The sequence below is a fragment of the Bubalus bubalis genome, chromosome 19, assembly GCF_019923935.1.
Source record: "Bubalus bubalis isolate 160015118507 breed Murrah chromosome 19, NDDB_SH_1, whole genome shotgun sequence".
NCBI classification, from domain to species: Eukaryota; Metazoa; Chordata; class Mammalia; order Artiodactyla; family Bovidae; genus Bubalus; species Bubalus bubalis.
Genome location: NC_059175.1, coordinates 38,159,075 through 38,167,198, shown reverse-complemented (window position 1 = coordinate 38,167,198; position 8,124 = coordinate 38,159,075).

Sequence of the window (8,124 nt, the reverse complement as noted above, 5' to 3'; positions counted from 1 at the left end):
CAGCAACCGTGTTGGTAAATCAAGATGCTGCCAGCAATGGTTGAGATTTTGCTTTTTTAATGTAGCAACTTACTTAGTAACTCATAGCAAGATAACAAGGCAGGAATAGTTGTAGCCAATCAGAGAAGTTAATTGTGTGTTATCTGCAAAAAAAAAAAAAAAAAAAAAGGCAGGAAAGGGACCAAAGAGAAAGAAAGAAGAGCAAAAACATGTTTAAGATTATGACTTGCTTTTATTGATTGAAATAATGAGAGGGTATACTGAATTGGGTTGGTTAACAAATTTCTTTTTAAACTCAAAGTCAATCCATTTATTTTAATATTAAAGTCTTCATATAAAAAAACAGTTTTTCCCTGAAAAAAAAATGAAAAATTGTTCTTTTCTATTTATTTCATTGAAATAATATCAACATATGCATTTGCCCTCATGGAAGATATAGGAGTATTTTTTCAGATTATAGCAAATATGGAAGGACTTTCAAGAGACTCAGGGCTAATGGGCATTTGCTGACATTCCAAATCCCATTCTGTGATCTTAATCCAGGCAGAAGGATTTGTAGAGACATTAAAAGACCATTCAGAGAGCTAATGGAGATGTGTGTGTGTGCATGCTCAGTCACTCACTCATTTCCGACTGTTTGCGACCCCGTGGACTATAGCCCGCCAGGCTCCTCTGTCCATGGGGTTCTCCGGACAAGAATACTGGGATGGATTGCCATTTCTTCCTCCAGGAGATCTTCCCGACCCAGGGATCAAATCTGCGTCTCCTGGGGCTCCTGCATTGGACAGTAGGTTTTTTAACCACTAAGCCACTAGGGAAGCCCCTAATGCAGATGACACAGCAATAAAAATACAAAGGATTTAAGATTTGTGCGTCCTTTCTTCATATATGTGAAGGCTGCTCTGAAAACCGATGAGTAGCAATTCTTGATGTTTACTGACTTCAACAAAAGAAAATGAGCCTAAACTACTGCATGAAGGAATGAGCTTAACGTTCAAGAGCTTTCGTTACTCAGGGAACTTTTCATAAGGAATTAAACTAGAAGATTTCTAATGAAGTTCCACATGGATACAATTCTGGGACTCCTGCTCCACAACAAAAACTACAGATATTCACCAATGCATTTTCTTGTTAATGTTTATTGAGTACAAGTCGTGTACCAGATACTATGATGGTGCTATGGAAATGGACATGGCATCAAGTTTTTTTTTTTTTTTTTTCCAGAAACTTCCCACTTACTAAAGGACACTGACCAATAAACAGGTCGTTACTCCCCATTACCATGAGCACTTAGGGGGCAATGGGAATGCAACAGAGGGACAATCAAAGAGTGTTTCTGCCCAGTACAAAAGGACTGTCTGGCATTGGAGTCAAAGAAGCTTATGGAGTCTATTTCTCTGAGATAGAATTCAGCTTTCTCTTACTGGGTTGGTTTTCACAATCTTTCTAGGTCTAAACCAACTTTTAGAGTTTGGCTCATTCCAAGGTATACCACATCTCTAAATTGTGTACTTTGGGACATATTAGTAGAATGGGTTTGAAATCATACAGATTTGCATTCTCCTAAAAATAGCAGTGTGGTCCCGGAAGGTTATTTAACATCTCAAAGTCCCAGTCCCCTGCTAAATAAGGCTGTAAAGATTAAATGAGATCAAATAAGGTGCTTAGCACATACTAGCAATGATCATGCTGATGACAAGGAAGATGATATAGGATCACAGCCTGGTGCATAGGCACATGCTAATTTGGCTCTCATTGCTATTTGCAAGCCTGCTAAGAGTTGCCCTTCCCTCATTGCAATGTCACCAATCAGGGAATTGCTTTTTCACTGGTAGTTTTCCTACTATCAGCTATATTTCTCTCTCCTGCCTGGAGTTCTTTCCACTCACTTTTCAGAACTTTCAGACTTTTCTTTTGATAAAAGTCCCTCATGATTCTCCACCCTCAATTATTGTCTTAGTGATTCCTGTCTGCTAGCATTCATAAAGGATTCTTACTTTGCATCACAGTCAGCCCCTTAAATACTTCATAAACAAACACTTCTTGTAATTGCAAAACATCTACCTAGAAAGTTGAGGGAAAGGAGTAGCGGTACCAGTTTCTTTTTTCAGTGTTAATCAGAGAAAGACTGAAAGTGATGCCTTATGACTAAACTTTGAAGAAATGAAACTATTCAAGTTGAATGGAGTTGGTGGTTAGCATTAAGTACATACTTCCTACATTCTTTTTCACTAATTAAATTTTTTATTAAACTTTCCAGGTGAAGAAATTTAAAATTTCCAAATAACTATGAGTATAGTGAAATATACTTCTGGATCCCATTTCTCTGCTCATTGTGAATGTGAAACACAGTGATGAACTATCACCTCAATGACCAAAACGGAGAAAATGTTCTGCGCAACAGTGAACCAAAATTGATGGGAACACTATAGGGGAAAAAACTCTATTTACGTTCATAAAAACCAACAGTTTGACAATTCAAAAATATCTTTATTTTGCCAAGTGAAAGGCAAATAAAAACTCATATAAGAAGGAAAGATAAATGTAGGAAATATTTGTCTACCATGAAGTGTTGAAATAAAAGCAGACCATCGTGAAGACTGCTTAATTCATACCCTCCCTGACACGGAGCAACTTTGTTCCTTCTTCCCTGGCTACCTGTCTCCTCCAACATTGTGGGGTCAGGTTCACTAGGAGACAATGCTCAAATGTTGCATCTGTTATCAAAGGCAAATTTGTGTACCTGACGCACAGAGAGGCGAAACAAACTGAAATGTCAGAGGTTAGAGCAGAGAAAGGTTTATTGCAAAGTCAAGCAAGGAGCATGGGTGGCTTGTGCTCAAAAAACCTGAACTCTGATGGTTTTAGGGGAAGAATTTGTATAGGAAAAATTTGAGGTGAGAGCTGCATGGGACATGACTTTCTTCTGATTGGTTGGTGGTGAAACAACAGGGAGGTGCTTCAGAAATCTCAATCATCAATTTTCTGGTTCCAGCCAGTCTAGGGTCTCAGCATGTAATTACTATCCTCCACCCAGGTAAAGGCATTAGTTCCTATAGATATACTTTGGATATATTAAAAGATATACTGTTCCTATAAATATACTTTGGGTACATTCAAGGATATAGTGTTATGCATATTCCTTGAGAAGGAATCAGGACTCTGCTTTTTTTTTTCCTTGACTGTTCCTCCTTTGTTTTTGCACCCCTTCACTATCCTAATTAGAAGCTGTTTGAATCTGCCCTTTGGAACTCAGCAAAATTCTCAGAGGCTAAAAGAGACTATTTCCTACAAACAAGAAATGAGACAAGGAAAGTATTTGTACCCAAGAGGTACCCCTAGTGTCCTGTTCAGTTTCAAAAATAATAGAGAGTAGAATTACTTAAAATCCATAATCTAAACTTTTTTAATTTAAATTAATATGTATCCATTTACCAATATCTTGATATAAGACTAAGGGCTTTTTTTTTCTTTTGTATGTGTCCTCTTACTGAAACAGAAGGGAAGAGGACAGAGCACAGCTTTTAAAAGTTTGACCCACCTATTGAAGATACAACATAAACTGGTTAGAACCAACCAGGTCCAAGATTGCAGGAGATTCTACTTCCAGTGGACCACTGAGACTCATTACACACTCATTGTAATATTACACTGTGCTAAATGACACACACCCCCCCATCACCATGACAATTCCAAGGCTAACTATGAAAGACCAAAAAGTGGGTGGTGGCCCAATTCCTGGAAATCCCTACCTCTTCTCCAAAATAGTTGGGATAATTCTCCCACTCATTAGCCTATGAAATTATCCAGCCCATAAAAGTAACCACCCATATTTGGGGGCCTCTCACCTTCTGAGCTGGCCCACACTCTGTCTACAGAGTGTGTTTCTTCCAAGGCTGTCTTGCTTTTTGAGATAGACCACATTCTGTCTGTGGAATGTGTATCTTTCTAAATAAATCTACTTCTTACCTATGACTTTATCTCTCACTGAATTCTTTCTGTGATGAGACACAAAGAACTTGAGCTTCCTTAAGTCCTGAGACCAGTGTGTGACTTCAATTAAGAGACAATGGGTTCAAGACCCAATCTGAGTTGCGCAGTTTCACTATTGGAGTTCATTGTTGTTTTCCACATACACACCCAAGGCTTCATCCAATAATTTTGAGTTTATATTTCTTTTAAATGGACTAATACACTAATGTTACTTGTGAAACTGAGTGAAGAATGTGGTTAAATGTTTATGAATTTTCCTTGCAATCATTATTAGTTGTCTCACACCTAATTTGACCCAAATACTTCAATACAATGGATGAATAAAGTTCTTTTTCAAATAATCCAAATGTGTCTTCCTAGAAATAACTGTTTGTATATTACATTAATAGTCCATCAGTTTATGTAGCATTCTAACTAATCTGTGTAATTACAACAAGTACATCTGACACAAACAAAGTGGCAGACAAATACGATTTATCTTCAGTAAATAAACAGCGCTGCTGATCAAAGCAGGGTTTCTGGAGTGGACAGTGTGCCCCAAGTATGTGTTTATAGAGGAATGTTATGTATTTACAGTATGTGTTTGCAAAGACCATTGGTTAATCTGAAGAGTCAGTTATGGGAAACATCTGTTATACAAGGTTGTTATTACAGTCGGTTCCCTCTCTTTGCACACAGCCTAGGACAGAACGTATTAAACACTCCAGTCAAAAGAAGAGCAGACAGCTTAGTCTTACCTTCTTGGATCAGTTTATCAGATTATTGATACTGCTGTGCCTCCTGAGTTTCATGTTGAATAACAAGATGCAAAGGAAGGCAGATGGAAAGATCTAGGCAGTGCCAAAGCTTCAACTAGACAAGAAGGGAGTCCAAAGAATGGAGGCACAGGATAAATAAGTCGCAGAAATAAATTTCACCTCTTTAAGACTTTAGATTGTCTCTCTTGAGTGTTCACTGCCCCCCTCTGTTTCTCCCTTACTATTGCTAATAACAAAAGTGCTAGAAAATTCAAAAGCTCAGATGTATCTTCTGATTTCTTTCTTTAATGTGTTCACATTTTTTCTGTAACTCTACAGCAATGACTTTAGAGATCATCTACTTCCTTGTTTTCAGTCAAAAGCTCTTAAGAGTGAAATTTTCTCTTCACGTTGTAAAAGGAGTTCCAGTTTTTACAGTATTTTGGTACAGTTTTTTTTGTATCAAAGAAACTAACAGGGGACCTGTACTAATTATAGAGGAAGCAGGTGGTGCTGGTGCTACACTCTTCCCAGGTCTGCTGAGGATCTCCACAGAGGCCTAGAGCTCTGTGAAAGCCATCAGATACTCTTATAACTTTGTTCCTGCCAGCCAGTCTAAACCTAGCAGTATTACATACACACACTCTCACACACCACAGTAAAAGTGAAGTAAGTCAGACAGAGAAAGACAGATCATATGACAGATGTCATATGCTTTCATTTATATGCAGAATCTTAAAAAAAAAAAAAGTGATACAAATGAATTTATCTACAAAAGAGAAAAAGACTCACAGACTTCGAGAATGAACTTCTGGTTATCAGTGGGGGAAGGTGAGGGGAGGGATAGACTGGGAGTTTAAAATTGACACGTACACATTGCTATATTTAAAATAGATAACCAACAAGGATCTACTGTATAGCACAGGGAACTCTGCTCAATATTCTGTAATAATCTAAATGGCAAAATATTTTGAAAAAGAATAGAAAAAATAAATTTTACTGCAGATTTATTAGGAATTTGGAGCAGAGCTATTATATGCTACAAAATGCCATAGCATAGCCTAAGACTCTCAATTAATCCAAAGGTCTCTGCCATATGGTGGTTGTCACATCAGCTCAGTGTGTCTCTGTCTGTTCTTCATCACTCATCCTCTTCTCTTCTCTAGCTACTTAAGTTCTCCACATCCATACCCATGTTTTCTCTTATACACACAGCAGCCATTTATTTTTTAAAGGAAAACAGAGCAAGTCAGCTGTCCACCAATACTAATACCTGGTTCTCAGCCACATGGGATCACCATGCCTGTGACCAAGCCCCTAGAGAGCAAGCCACCATTCTCTCAACCACACACTAATCCTGTCCAATTTCTCAGGCCCAAAGAGAACACGTCAGGGGCTTATCAGTCCAGTATGCTTTCCAGCATGCTTGTGGCCACCATGAAAAAAATGCAGTTTGAAAGAGAGACCCCCATTTTCTATGAACATCTGTGAGCTTTATCACATAATGTGAAAAGAGAGATTTTCAATCAATCTCACTGGAGTCCCATGAACAATATATAATTCTTCAAATCACATCATCTTAACTATGACTCATCTCTTCCTGTATTTGTGCTGTGATTCTAGCTAATCAGAGTAGAATATTAAACTATGACTCTCTTGTTAGTAATACTTTATCTAGTCAATATGAGAATGGAGCTTTACAGAATATCCTCTCCTCTTTTCTCCTCTCAACTATTCTCTTAAAATATATATATATATGGTAAATTAGAAAAACATTTGACAAGATCAACAAAATTTACACAGACTTTTAAATAGACCAGGAAAAATTCAGAGTACTAAAATCAGGAATGAAATCGGAGACATCACTATTGATCTTAGAACAACAAAAAGAATTATAAGGGGAATGCTATAAACAGCTGTATGCCAATAAATTAGATAATGTAGATCGTGGACAAATTTCTAGAAAGATGCAAAATACCAAAACTGACTCAAGAAGAAATAGAAAATCTGAACAACCCTAAACAAGAGATTGAATTAGTAATTTTAAAACTTCCCACAATGAAAAGCCCAGTCTTAAATAGTAAATTTAAGCCTTCACTGATAAATTCCACCAAACATTTAAAGATTTAATGTTAACTCTTCACAAACTACTCCCCTCAAACAGAAGAGGATGGAAGATTTTTCAATTTATTCTATGATGTCAGTATTACCCTACACCAAAACCAAACAAATACATTGCAAGAAAATTACAGACAACATTTTGTATGAATATGTATGCAAAATTCCTTAGCAAAATACTAGCAAACTTGAATCCAGCCCCATATTTAGGCCATGATCAAGGAATGCAAGTTTGGTTTAATAAAAATAATATATTATATTAGTAAAATAAAAGACAAAATACACATAATCACCTCAATAATTTAAAAAAAAAAAAAGCATTTGACAAAGAACAACTTGCTTTCATGATTAAAATACTCAACAAAGTATCAATCAGAAGAAAATTACTCAACCTAATAAAGGTTATTTATGAAAAAGCCATAATTAAGGTCATGTTTAATCATATAAGACTGAATGCTTTCTATCTATAGTTGGGAACAAAACAAGGATGTCCACTCTCTTCAGTTCTATTCAGCATTGAACTGGAAATTTTAACTTAGGCAATTAGTAAAATAAAAGAAATAAAAGCATTTCAGACTAGAAAGAGAAAAGTAAAATCATCTATATATCAATGATATGATTTTTTGGGTATCAAATCTTTAGAAATCCACAAGAAAAAAATTAACTATAATAGCTAATGAGTTCAAACAGATTGCAGGATATGCAATCAATATTCTGAAAGCAATTGTATTTTTACAATTAAGCAATTAACAATATGAAAAGGAAATTAAGAAGATGTGCCTTTGATGTACAAGACCATCAAAGACATTAAAATACTCTGGAATAAAAATAAGAACAACAACAACAACAACAACAAAAGAGTATAAAACTTTTAAACTGAAAACTACAAAGAAAAGTAAGAAAAAAAAATAAAATTGAGTTACAAAAATAAACATCTCGTGAATATCAAGGCATTCTTTGTGGCTTCACATGGATAGAAACAATGACCAGCTGCAGTAGAATCAGCACAGCATACAATGCTCAGTGGAGCTCATCAGGAATCTCTTGCTCGCCAGAAGGTCTCACTGAACCAAAACAGTTTTAAGTAACATCCAAAATCGTCTTCTTACAGCAGTTAAAAGAGCTCCACCTATAAAATCTCCCCTTGATTTGCTGAAGCCAATTCTTTAGACAAGCATTTAAACTTAAAATAGACTTCCTTTATTTTACTTCTCTCTAATAAGAAAGGACCCATGTAAATAGTCTCCTAAACACACAGTGTCCCACTTCCAGTTTT